This window comes from Stenella coeruleoalba (genome assembly GCF_951394435.1).
Source record: "Stenella coeruleoalba genome assembly, chromosome: 17".
In the NCBI taxonomy this organism is placed as follows: Eukaryota; Metazoa; Chordata; class Mammalia; order Artiodactyla; family Delphinidae; genus Stenella; species Stenella coeruleoalba.
The window spans coordinates 32,303,170-32,317,864 of NC_137163.1; the positions used below are offsets into that span (position 1 = coordinate 32,303,170).

Genomic DNA, 14,695 nt, shown 5'->3' on the forward strand with positions numbered 1-14,695 from the left:
CTGTACACTTCTCTGGACAATCATAAAGCATTTAACAGTATTTAACCCATAAATTTTAATTCAGAAGAATGTAGCAATTCATCTAAGATGTTATACTTCACTTAATCCTTCAAAGACCCTTAGAAATTAAAAGGCAGAATCCAGAATTATGACTTTTTTAGAATAAAATGTATTTGTGACATTATGTAGTGCCTTAATTTTCACTCCTATTCATCAATCTCTAGTTCTAATATATAACAATATCAGTATTATATTCACTTTGTATTTACCTAATATCTGTTCATCTTACTTCTCTTTATTAAAACCTAGGTTGCTACAATTATTTTCTCTTTCACCATATTATAGTGGTCTTAACTGGAACTAGTTTATAGAAAAATCACATAAAGAAATGTCCTAAACCTATTATTATTATTTTTACTTTTGGCTGTGTTGGGTCTTTTTTGCTGTCCGCGAGCTTTCTTTAGTTGCAGTGAGCGGGCTTCTCATTGCGGTGGCTTCTCTTCTTGCAGAGCACAGGCTCTAGGTGCACAGGCTCCAGTAGTTGTGGCTTGTGGGCTCTAGAGCGCAGACTTAGTAGTTGTGGTGCATGGGCTTAGTGGCTTCGCCGCACGTGGGGTCTTCCCCAACCAGGGCTCGAACCCGTGTCCCCTGCGTTGGCAGGCAGATTCTTAACCACTGCCCCACCAGGGAAGCCCCTAAATCTTCTTTAATCAGTAGCATTTCTTGTTCACTGCTTATAAGTTTTTTGTCATATGGACTAATTATTCAATCTATTTCTAAATATTCTAGCTGTATATTCACACCCACTCCATTATAAATGTCTGATTAGGCATAATAGGTTGAGCAAAAAACTCTACCAATTAGTCTCTTTAAAATTCCATGTCTAAAAATCATATTGACTGATAGAGAAACTCCAAATTAAAAGATTCTTTCCCAATTAAAGCCACTTTTGACAATTTCCCAAAGGCAGTCTCAATTTATATACTGTATACTAATTCATGATGTTTTTAATATTAGTTTCTATTTTAATATTTACAATCTTTAACATCCTATGTGTTTGTGTTATTATACTACCTAGAATACTGACCATATATACTATAAAATAATCATCAAGTTTCTGAAAATATAATCCAGTAAACATTTGAAAACATTTACAAGGACAGTGAAAGGTTACGTGGAAACTTAAGTTTTAATATTCATATATTTTTAACTCTTAAGACTTATGCAATTTTTAAGAATCATAATGACAATGAGAGAAGAGTGAAGAATTTGAAGATTACGAATTTCTGTAAATTCAAATCTATGTTATTACAATTAAGCACTACCTATATGAAAATCTCTTACTCTTGTTTAATTAGTAGAGATTATTAAATAATTGTCATTTTATATATAAAAGAATAGAAATGACATTTGAAGAGTCAATAATCTGAAAAAACCTCCAACTTTTTAAAAGCTTAATAAGGCATGATGTTGCTAAATAAATTGAAATACTTCATTAATTCAATTACAAAATGCTAGCCATACAGTTTAAACATAACATTGCAATCAAATTCTGAAATTTGAAGCTGTTGAGACACATTAAATCAAGGATTTAACAGAAGCATACGATCCTGTAAAACATAAAATATGTAGGTTCTATTCCTATAATTCCTACAAAAAGGAATTTTTACAAATCAAACAATTTATATTCATCATAAAACATGTAAAAAAAACAATCTTTTTTTACATTTCACAGTATTCAACACATTTTTATATTTTTACCTTTCGCTCAACCAATGCACATCTGTCGAGCATGAAGCATCATGTTGACAAAAATACATCGGCACTATGCCGGGCAGTGCTTTCATTTAATCCTTCTATCTCTAGTAAAATCATAGGAGCCATCCTTAATCAGATGATTTGAAAGTCTCTACTTGCTCACAATCATTTTATTTCAAAACTCAATTACCAAAAAAGTTACACATAAAACTCATTCACGGATGGAGTCATAAAATCCTCTAGTGATGGGACTGTTAAGAAAAAGGTTATTCCTTAATGCCGTTACTATGTGGCTGTATATAGCTCAGGTCAAGTAAGAATGTACCCTGTAAGAAGGATTATGGTACTTAGCTGATTAGAGCCTCACAATACTGAACACCAGATGCATCCTACATCCAAGGCATTTCTGGGCACTATACTTAAAACGGACATATTCAAAAATTGTAAACCACATTCTCCTATATGAATTACAGTATTTCTAAAATAAAAGGATTTGTTGTGTTTGCTATTGATGTCTACCACACTGCTTTCACTATAAAATGTAGAGTGATAGTAAAAGATGGAGATGGTTTAACAGGTCTACTCTATCATTTCTTTTCAATTATTCAGTAAGAAGTTTCCTAATCTTTACTAAAAAGAGAATGCTCCCCTAAAGGCGTAACAAAACAGGAAGTAGCAGTTTCTATAAAAATTTAATTGAAAATGTGTTCCATGAGCTAAGAATTGGTTAGACACTGAGTTTAAATCAAGCTTTGCTCACTTTATTACTTCAACGCCTCTATTCAGTCATGCAAAAAACTAAAAAATAGGAAAAAAAGATAACACCATGGATTCCTTTCTACCAAAAGCCAATTACCTAGATGTTAATGTTATACTTCTGAGAATTATGTTTAAGTGATTCCAAATAAACTTATATAAAACTGAGAAAAAGTCCGTGTTTGAAGAGTAGGGAGAGATGCGAAAGTAGTATGCTGTGTTTTGGTCTCCCAAATTTCAAGTTTAAATGAGGGTTTAGGAATATGTTGTAGCACCATTCAACTACTTATGCAGTATTCATCTACAGAATTCTCTCCTAAAATGTAGACCTTGGAGACATTGGGCACAAGGGGTGGGCAGGCGGAGGCAGGGTGTGGGGAATAGGGACAGATAAAGTCATTTTTACCTTCTGAGATTCCTAATACAGACTTGTAGACTATTCAAACAGAAATGCAATAAAAATTAGAAATGCAAGTTAATTCATTTTTACAGAAATATTAACCAATAATAAAATTCAACCACTTAGACCCCAGTGTTCATTTCAAACTGAAAAAAAAAAAAATCCACATAGTATTTTGATTCTTCCAAGCTGGTAAGTCCAGAAGATTTCAGAAACAATATTACAGGTGATGCTATGATAGCGAACTGTCTTCTTTACTTTTCCTTCCATTCACTTTTACCCCTTCAGTGAGCTCTTGGCAATGTGTTCCCAATGGTAATGCACACTCTGCTGCCCTTCCTCTCTCCCATTAACCTTGCTTCTAGCTCCTCTCAGACTGTCCACCTCAGACTGTCTTTCGTATCATTTCTAGCACCACTGCTGCTTTCTCTTTACTCTCTACAGATTGTTCTATGCTCCAATTTCTTCTTCCCCCTTTGAGAGTTATTGAGTTGGCCAAAAACTTCGGGTTTTCCATAACATCTTATGGAAAAAACCCGAACGAACTTTTTGGCCAACCCAATATCTTGTCCTTTTTCAAACTCTTTACTTTGACTTTTTTTTTTTCAATTATTCCCTAGATAAGTACTTCTTATGCATTCAAATTTATGAAGGTCCAATTTGGGGTTTAAAAAGTTTTCATGAGAATATTATAATTTTAGTATCCATTGACCACTTCAGAAATACAAAATAACAAAAAGATTCTGTGAATCAGATACCAGCTTAAATTAATTTTATTTTATTCATGATAATATTTTCAACTTATATTTGAAAGATGAAGACCTAGTACATGCAAATCTCTAGAAAATGGTGCACAAATGATGCTCCCTTATAGTAACACATTGGGCCGCTCCCCTTTCCCCACTACCCCTCCCAAAATTGCTATGTCAAAAAGAGACACAAAGACTAGGAACCATTCTATACTAGAAGGTAATTTGAACCTGTAGTAATTTTATTTCCCTTCTTTAATGTGCTCTATCGAAGTCTATGGCAGCCTTAGAAACAATCCTACAATAAAGATTCACTGGAATCAATACAAAGAAGTACAATGAGCAACATAGAAGACATAAAAGAGGGAAAAAAAGAATAAATAAGTTTATCTAAACTTCCATAATCATCAGAGAAAGGTCCTAGAGTTATTTTGTTCTATTTTCCACTGAAAAATTTATATTCTTTTAATATTACTGCCCCTCTACTGAACTTCAATTATTGGTTTCATACACTTGCTCCATTCTCTCCTCCTATTTCTATTTGCTCCAAAGAGGCAACAGATTTTTGGTTAGGGCCTGCAACTATAGGTATTCAGAGAAGAGAAATATTTTCCTGTAAAATGAAACAAACATATCTAGAAGTGTATATCGAATTTAAAAAGAGATGCTGTTTATCTGCAAATCAATCATGCATATAATTAATTTTCATCTTAAGGGTTTATTTCCTTATTGAGAAAAAGAATCATACAGTGTTTTAAAATATAGAAAATACAGGTCAGTGGTTTTAAGGAGAAGCGGCATTTTCTGTCTCAGTTAATCGTTATTCTTTCCTTCTAGTTATTCATCCAATCCATGAGGAAATTCTGCTGCGTCTACCTTCAGAATATATCCAGAACCCAAACACTTCTCACCAACTCCACCAGTACAAGTCTGATTTAACCAGTATTTCTGGTGTGAATTACTGAAAAACTTCCTAACTGGTCTCCCTGCTTCTATTCTATCCCCCTTCAGATCAGTCTCAACACAGCAGCAATAATGTACGTCAGATCATATCATTACCACGCTTGAAACACTTCAGCAACTCCCTATTTTGCTTACAAGGCCTATAGGATCCGGCACCCACTGCTCCCTGTACTTCTCACCAGCTACTCACTCAGATCCAGCCACGCTGGCTTCCCTGCATGTTTTCACTTAAGACCATTGCTCTGGCAGCTCCCTCTGCCTGGAATGCTGTTCCTCCAGATATCACTAGACATATCTAGTCGGCTAGTCAGGAGAGAGCTTCCTCAATTCTTCCCTCATATCTCACTTTCTCAAAGTGAAATGTGGTCTCAAGGAGGCCTACCCTGGCCACCCTACTGAATACTTCAATCTCTGTCTCCACCGCCACCCACCAAATCCCAATCCCATTAACCTGCCTTACTTTTTAAACTTTTTCATAACATTTATCACCTTCTAATTATGATACATTTTTTATCCCACTTTTTATTCCCTGGATTTTTTTGAAATTTTGAATTTAATTTTACTTATTTTTTTATACAGCAGGTTCTTATTAGTTATCCACTTTATACATATTAGTGTATACATGTCAATCCCAATCTCCCAATTCATACCACCACCACCACACCCCTGCCACTTTCCCCCCTTGGTGTCCATACATTTGTTCTCTACATCTGTGTCTCTATTTCTGCCCTGCAAACTGGTTCATCTGTACAATTTTTATAGGTTCCACATATATGTGTTAATATACGATATTTGTTTTTCTCTTTCACTTACTTCACTTTGTATGACAGTCTCTAGATCCATCCACCTCACTACAAATAACTCAATTTCATTCCTCTTTATGGCTGAGTAATATTCCACTGTACATATGTACCACAACTTCTTTATTCATTCGTCTGTTGATGGGCATTTAGGTTGCTTCTATTACCTGGCTATTGTAAATAGTGTTGCAATGAACACTGGGGTAAATGTAACTTTTTGAATTATGGTTTACTGTGGGTATATGACCAGTAGTGGGATTGCTGGGTCATATGATAATTCTATTTTTAGTTTTCTAAGGAACCTCCATACTGTTCTCCATAGTGGCTGTATCAATTTACATTCCCACCAACAGTGCAAGAGGGTTCCCTTTTCTCCACACCCTCTCCAGCATTTGTTGTTTGTAGATTTTCTGATGATTCCCATTCTAACTGGTGTGAGGTGATACCTCATTGTAGCTTTGATTTGCATTTCTCTGATAATTAGTCATGTTGAGCAGCTTTTCATGTGCTTCTTGGCCACCTGTATGTCATCTTTGGAGAAATATCTATTTAGGTCTTCTGCCCATTTTCGGATTGGGTTGTTTGTTTATTTAATATTGAGCTGCATGAGCTGTTTATATATTTTGGAGATTAATCCTTTGTCCGTTGATTCATTTGCAAATATTTTCTCCCATTCTGAGGGTTGTCTTTTCGTCTTGTTTGTAGTTTCCTTTGCTTGGCAAAAGCTTTTAAGTTTCATTAGGTCCCATTTGTTTATTTTTGTTTTTATTTCTATTCCTCTAGGAGGTGGATCAAAAAGATCTTGCTGTGATTTAATTCAAAGAGTGTTCTTCCTATGTTCTCCTCAAAGAGTTTTATAGTCTCCAGTCTTAAATTTAGGTCTCTAATCCATTTTGAGTTTATTTTTGTGTATGGTGTTAGGGAGTGTTCTAACTTCATTCTTTTACATGTTGCTGTCCAGTTTTCCCAACACCACTTATTGCAGAGACTGTCTTTTCTCCATTGTATATCCTTGCCTCCTTTGTCATAGATAAGTTGACCATAGGTGCGTGGGTTTATCTCTGGGCTTTCTCTGCTGTTCCATTGATCTATATTTCTGTTTTTCTGCCAGTACCATATTGTGTTGATTACTGTAGCTTTGTAGTATAGTCGGAAGTCAGGAAGTCTGATTCCTCCAGATCCATTTTTTCCCTCACGACTGCTTTAGCTATTCGGGGTCTTTTGTGTCTCCATACAGATTTTAAGATTTTGTTCCGGTTCTGTGAAAAATGCCATTGGTAGCTTCATAGGGATTGCATTGGATCTGTAGATTGCTTTGGGTGGTACAGTCATTTTCACAATAGTGATTCTTCCAATCCAAGAACATGGTATATCTCTCCATCTGTTTGTATCATTTTAATTTCTTTCATCAATGTATTACAGTTTTCTGAGTACAGGTCTTTCGTCTCCCTAGGTAGGATTATTCCTAGGTAATTCTTTTCGTAATTCTTTTTGTTGCAATGGTAAATGGAAGTGTTTCCTTAATTTCTCTTTCAGGTTTTCCATCATTAGTGTATAGGAATGCAAGAGATTTCTGTGCATTAATTTTGTATCCTGCAACTTTACTAAATTCATTGATTAGCTCTAGTAGTTTTCTGGTGGCATCTTTAGGATTCTCTATGTATAGTGTCATGTCATCTGCAAACAGTGACAGTTTTACTTCTTCTTTTCCAATTTGTATTCCTTTTATTTCTTTTTTTCATCTGATTGCTGTGGCTTGGACTTCCAAAACTATGTTGAATAATAGTGGCGAAAGTCGACATCCTTGTCCTTTTCCTGATCTTAGAGGAAATGCTTTCAGTTTTAACACACTGAGGATGACGTTTGCTGTGGTTTTGTCATATACGGCCTTTCTTATGTTGAGGTAGGTTCCCTCCATCCCACTTTCTGGAGAGTTTTTTTCATAAATGGGTGTTGAATTTTGTCAAAAGCTTTTTCTGAATCTATTGAGATGATCATATGGTTTTTCTTCTTCAATTTGTTAATATGGTGTATCACATTGATTGATTTGTGTATATTGAAGAATACTTGTATACCTGGGATAAATCCCACTTGATAATGGTGTATGATCCTTTTAATGTGTTCTTGGATTCTGTGTGCTAGTAGTTTATTGAGGATTTTTGCATCTATATTCATCAATGATACTGGTCTGTAATTTTCTTTTCTTGTAGTATCTTTGTCTGGTTTTAATATCAGGGTGATGGTGGCCTCACAGAATGAGTTTTGGAGTGTTCCTTCCTCTGCAATTGGTTGGAAGAGTTTGAGAAGGATGAGCGTTAGCTCTTCTCTGAATGTTTGAAAGAATTCACCTGTGAAGCCAGCTGGTCCTGGACTTTTGTTTGTTGGAAGATATTTAATCACAGTTTTAATTTCATTACTTGTGATTGGTCTGTTCATATTTTCTATTTCTTCCTGGTTCCGTCTTGGAAGGTTATACCTTTCTAAGAATTTGTCCATTTCTTCCAGGTTGTCGATTTTATTGGCATACAGTTGCTTGTAGTAGTCTCTTAGGATGCTTTATATTTCTGCGGTGTTTCTCGTAACTTCTCCTTTTTCATATCTAATTTTATTGATTTGAGTCCTCTCCCTCTTTTTCTTGATGAGTCTGGCTAATGGTTTATCAATTTTGTTAATCTTCTCAAAGAACCAGCTTTTAGTTTTATTGATCTTTGCTATTGTTTTCTTTGTTCCTATTTCATTTATTTCTGCTCTGATCTTTATGATTTCTGTCCTTCTGCTAACTTTGGGTTTTGTTTGTTCTTCTTTCCCTAGTTCCTTTAGGTGTAAAGTTAGATTGTTTATTTGAGATTTTTCTTGTTTCTTGAGGTAGGCTTGTATTACTATAAACTTCCCTCTTAAAACTGTTTTTGCTGCATCCCATAAGTTTTGAGTTATTGTGTTTTCATTGTCATTTGTCTCTAGGTATTTTTTGATTTCCTCTTTGATTTCTTCTGTGATCTCTTGGGTTTTAGTAACGTATTGTTTAGCCTCCATGTGTTTGTGTTTTTTACTTTTTTTCCCGTAATTGATTTCTAATCTCATAGTCTTGTGGTCAGAAAAGATGCTTGATATGATTTCAGTTTTCTTAAATTTACTGAGGCTTGATTTGTGACCCAAGATGTGATCTATCCTGGAGAATGTTCCGTGTGCACTTGAGAAGAAAGTGTAATCTGATGTTTTTGGATGGAATGCCCTACAAATATCAATTAAATCTATCTGTTCTATTGTGTCATTTAAAGCTTGTGTTTCCTTATTAATTTTCTGTTTGGATGATCTGTTCATTGGTGTAAGTGAGGTGTTAAAGTCCCCCAGTATTATTGTGTTACTGTCGATTTCCTCTTTTATAGCTGTTAGCAGTTGTCTTATATATTGAGGTGCTCCTATGTAGGTTGCATATATATTTATAATTGTTATATCTTCTTGGATTGATCCCTTGATCATTATATAGTGTCCTTCCTTGTCTCTTGTAACATTCTTTATTTTAAAGTCTATTTTATCTGATATGAGTATTGCTACTCCAGGTTTCTTTTGATTTCCATGTGCATGGAATATACTTTTCCATCCCCTCTCTTTCAGTCTGTATGTGTCCCTAGGTCTGAAGTGGGTCTCTTATAGACAGCATATAGATGGGTCTTGTTTTTGTATCCATTCAGCGAAACTGTGTCTTTTGTTTGGAGCATTTAATCCATTCATGTTTACAGTAATTATTGATATATATGTTCTTATTACCATTTTCTTAATTGTTATGGGTTTGTTTTTGTAGATCCTTTTACTCTCTTGTGTTTCCTACTTAGAGAAGTTCCTTTAGCATTTGTTGTAGAGCTGGTTTGGTGGTGCTGAATTCTCTTGGCTTTTGCTTGTCTGTAAAGCTTTTGATTTCTCCATCAAATCTGAATGAGATCCTTGCCGGGTAGAGTAATCTTGGTTGTAGGTTCTTCCCTTTCATCACTTTAAATATTATCATGCCATTCACTTCTGGCTTGTAGAGTTTCTGCTGAGAAATCAGCTGTTAACCTTATGGGAGTTCCCTTGTATGTTATTTGTCATTTTTCCCTTGTTGATTTTAATAATTTTTCTTTGTCTTTAAGTTTTGTCAATTTGATTACTGTGTCTCGGTGTGTTTCTCCTTGGGTTTATCCTGCCTGGGACTTGCTGCACTTCCTGGACCTGGGTGGCTATTTCCTTTTCCCATGTTCGGGAAGTTTACGACTATAATCCCTTCAAATATTTTCTCAGGTCCTTTCTCTCTCTCTTCTCCTTCTGGGGCCCCTATAATGCGAATGTTGTTGCATTTAATGTTGTCCCAGAGGTCTCCTAGGCTGTCTTAATTTCTTTTCATTCTTTTTTCTTTATTCTGTTCTGCAGCAGTGAATTCCACCATTCTGTCTTCCAGGTCACTTATCCGTTCTTCTGCCTCAGTTATTCTGCTATTGATTCCTTCAAGTGTATTTTTCATTTCAGTTATTGTATTGTTCATCTCTGTTTGTTTGTTCTTTAACTCTTCAGGTCTTTGTTAAACATTTCTTGCATCTTTTTGTTGTTGTTGTTCTGTCTGCTCTGGGTCTGGGTTTTCAGCCTGCCATTTTACACTATAGTGAGTATCCTAGTAAACGATCAATGTTTAGTGCTTAGGACCACTGAAACCTAAGTACAGAGATTACCGCTGAAATGCAGAGACTGATCACCACTGTGCACGCAGCACCTTGTATAGGACTTGGCATTCAGTCAGCACTCATTCTATATGGAATGAATGGTATTATAATAGTAATGCTTCAATTATTCTGCAGTATTACAGCATGAACTATACAGGTAACTCAATTCTAGCAGAAATCAATTGTAGACATTTTAATGATAATACCCACTCTGTTTCAATTTTGTGCTTAAAAGCTGTATATATATTTTTTTAATTGTCTATTTTCTCATGTGATGATTATAATCCTTGGGAGGCTGAAGGTATAGTGAACAACAACTCATAAGTTCAGATCTAAGGCCATGTTCTCCCTTTGAAAAGGAATGTCTGTGACTTAACATCCCTAAACTTATTTTTTTATCATCTTTATTGGAGTATAATTGCTTTACAATGGTGTATTAGTTTCTGCTTTATAACAAAGTGAATCAGTTATACATATACATATGTTCCCATATCTCTTCCCTCTTGTGTCTCCCTCCCTCCCACCCTCCCTATCCCACCCTTCTAGGTGGTCACAAAGCACTGAGCTGATCTCCCTGTGCTATGTGGCTGCTTCCCATTAGCTATCTAATTTACACTTGGTAGTGTATATATGTCCATTCTTGCATCTTCTTGATCATTGCCTCCATTCTTTTCCTGAGGTCTTGTATCGTCTTCACTATCATTATTCTGAATTCTTTTTCTGGAAGGTTGCCTATCTCCACTTCATTTAGTTGTTTTTCTGGGTTTTATCCTGTTATTTCATCTAGTACATAGCCCTCTGCCTTTTCATCTTGTCTATCTTTCTATGAGTGTGGTTTTTGTTCCACAAAATTGGAACTGCAGGATTGTAGTTCTTCTGCAGGATTGTAGTTCTTCTTGCTTCTGCTGTCTGCCCTCTATGATATATTTTTTATGTGTCATGTTTTCTGTCTGCTTCCTCATGTGTAAGTTTTACAGGCAGGGATCATTGTTTTGGTCACTTTATCCCAAATACGTGGCATACAGTAGGTACTCGATATATATTTATTGAATAAGTAAGTAAAGCTACCCAAGCAAGGTATTTTTTACACTATGATGAAAATAAATGTCATCCACCCAACTTTCCCAACCTATCTACAATATAAACTTAATAGGATTAGCCAAAACTCACAAGATTTGTTTTCTTTTTTGCATTTTACCTTGAAAAATACACTGACAAATTACTCAAAATAGTACTCTCAGGTGAACAAGCAAAAGATGTGCCTCCGATGCATGAATTTTGAGAATACTGACCTCTTCACTTTCCCAGCTATTGAATCTTTTTGTCCAATTTTGTTGATTTTTAAGAGTGATTTAAAAATTCAAGTGACTTTTTCAGAAATGTGGAGAAAACTGCATTGCTGAGGTAGGGAGAGGTGAGGAGTTAAAGAAAAGCTGTTTCTTGATAGCAGAAAGAAAGAATATTTGAAAATAGAGCTAGTTCTATCAAATAGCCTGCCACTAATCTGCATGAGAATACCACACAATCAACTTATTTTAGAATGTGGCAGGTACATAGAAAGCATTTTCTGAACAAGATTTTTCCTGGAAGAGAATTCATGATAAGATAACCAAATCAACACCGTACTGTTTGGAGTAACTGCCATGACAAAACAAAAACAAATAAACAAAATAATAATATATTGTATTTAAATGTGGGAAACTTCATTATACCAACATTTGTGGAAATCGAATTTTTCATGAATTATTCCTGTATTTTTAATGTACCAATACTCACATAGCATGTTATATATCTTGATACAAAGCTGAAGGAACTGACACAAAATATTTCTAAATGATCTGCACATTCAGATCTGACTCAATTAGATTTATTAAAGAAACCAGATTTATTTTCCAGTTAACAGAATGTTCTTTCTCAAAAAGAGAAAACAGCACCTAACATCTGCATGCTAGCATGATATGTTGGAGCTCCTTTGTTATGGTTATCAAATATTGCATTGCTTCAAATTATGCATCAATCAGCACTACTGTTTACATATGCAGTATAGTCTCTGGAAATAGATACTCTTGATTCCTTAATTCTTCAAGACCAGTAAAAGACCATCAAATGGAATCTTTAGCAGATTGTCTTCAAAAGTGGTTGAAAGTAGTATATAATTTTATCTTGGGGCAGCATTCTTTTCACTCCATTCCCAGTCTCAGAAAGTCTACCCAAAACCCACATATCTACATGGGTTTAATATTAAAACATGATGGAAATTTTAAGGAAGGTTTACTGAGGAGGTGAAGAAGATAGTATTGCACCCAATAGAGCAAACTTCCATAAAACATCCTCTTTTTAATAATTCTGCTCTTTCCTTGAAGTAATTCTCCCTTCAATAAAGCTCTCTTAGCTTCTTATCAACTTGTCCCCCACACTCTTCTACAAATTCCCTCTGTCAATGATGCATTACAGCCAGGGAAAAAAAAAGTATGATGCTTGCTGGAGCTAGGCCCCAGAGGAGATGAAACAGAATGCAATGGAAGCCACTGGTCGGGCTGAGCTTTGTGAAAGAAGTCTGTTAAATTTCAAGTGTTTTTCTGTGGTTTTATAATATTTGAAACATGTGATGTCCTCTTTTAAACACCACATTAAAAGAGGGATAAACCCATGAGGATGATGAGTCACCAGATTAGACACTTGGAGCTAGGACTTCCTTTTGAATGCAGACATGTTTTGTAATACAAATTCCTCCAGATAAATCATGTATTTTATCATCCCACCTAAGCTGGTCCAATCACAATGATTCTTAAGGACATTTGCCTGTCAGCGGTGACACAGGTTTCCTGTTTTATGATTGAGAAGTCATATAACTCTCAGAGCTACTGAAGTCAATTTTGGGTCATGAGTTGGGGGAGTCTTCTCAAAATGGAGTCAGTATCCACTTAGTGACAATTAAAAATAGAAAGAAAGAACTAACAGAGTTGTAAGCCAACTATACTTCAAAAACAAACAAACTCAGGGCTTCCCTGGTGGCGCGGTGGTTGAGAGTCCGCCTGCCGATGCAGGGGACACGGGTTCGTGCCCCGGTCCGGGAAGATCCCACATGCCGCGGAGTGGTTGAGCCCGTGAGCCATGGCCGCTGAGCCTGTGCGTCCGGAGCCTGTGCTCCGCAATGCGAGAGGCCACAACAGTGAGAGGCCCAAGTACCGCAAAAAAAAAAACAAACAAACTGAGAGAAAAAGAGATCAGATTTGTGGTGGGGAATGGGGGATCGGGAATTGGATGAAGGCAGTCAAAAATTACAAACTTCCATGATTAAAGAATATGTCAGGCAATTACTTAAAATATTGTGCTATTTTTTCTGGATTTTATGATGTGTGTGGTATTTGCCAGACTTCCAAATTTGTGATTTCTGTGATTTATTTTCCCTTTCTAAATACATATTGACTTTTGTACTTAATTTTGAATTTGTGAGTTTGATTTCTTTTCTTCAAGAGGGTCACACAAATTTGGTTAGCTTCAGGGCCCACAAGTCTGGACCTGCTTCTGGTAGGAGATGAAAACATCAGAGATTTGTAGATGTATTCATGCTTTGTGTAGGTAGTTTAAAAAACATTGCTAATCATAAAAAATGAGTATGTGCTTTAAAAAAAGTTACAAACTTCTAGTTGTAAGATAAATAAGCACCAGAGATGTAATGCACAAAATGATAAGTATAATTACCACTACTGTGTGTTATATATGAAAGTTGTTAAGAGAGCAAATCCCAAGAGTTCTCATCACAGGAAAAATATTCTTTTCTATTTCTTTAATTTTGTATCTATATGAGTTGATGGATGTTCAGTAAATTTATTGTGATAATCATTTCATGATGTATGTAAGTCAAATCATTATGCTGTATACCTTAAACTTATACAGTGCTGTATGTCAGTTATATGTCAATAAAACTAGAAGACAAAAATAAAAATAAACAGAAAGAAAGAAATTGCATCCTAAGTCACATTCTATGAGATTCAGGATCAACCCTCACCTGAAGCAACATGTACCTCCAGAGTTTTGATTCAGGTAAACCAATAAATTCCCTTTATTTCCTAAACCAGTCTCAGTTGAGTTTTCTATTACTTGCAACTAAAATCTTCCTGTCTGGCACACAATCTGTAATACAGACTCTAAAGTCTATATATTACTTCTCATCAGCTGTCATGATTCTTATGAACTCTGTTTCTATGAAAATTGGTTTTTCCTTTGTGAAAAGCCAGCACACTGGGACTCATGTGCCCTGTAGTCATGTGGTTTCTTTAAAGTAGTTTTACACTAAAAACAGTCATTTAGTGAGATCAAAATCTTTCCTGGGATCAAAAATCGCAAGACTGAATGTTTAATATTACATTTCATTTGGTAATTATGATAGTAGACTGATTCTACTTAAGCCCAGAAAGCAATAAAAACAAATCACACCCCGACAAGTCTCAAGCAACGGTAACAAGCTGCTTTTTTTTTTTGCGGTACTCGGGCCTCTCACTGTTGTGGCCTCTCCCGTTGCAGAGCACAGGCTCCGGACGCGCAGGCTCAGCGGCTATGACTCAGGGGCCCAGG

The 14,695-nt window shown here is 35.6% G+C and overlaps 1 protein-coding gene across 37 annotated transcripts in view; it reads right to left on the reverse strand.

Annotated features, from left to right (window-relative positions):
• The window catches only part of RIMS2 (regulating synaptic membrane exocytosis 2), a gene marked incomplete at its 5' end in the record, with an annotated part of 603,587 nt that overhangs the window by 271,541 nt on the left and 317,351 nt on the right, over positions 1-14,695 (reverse strand). The window lies entirely within an intron of this gene.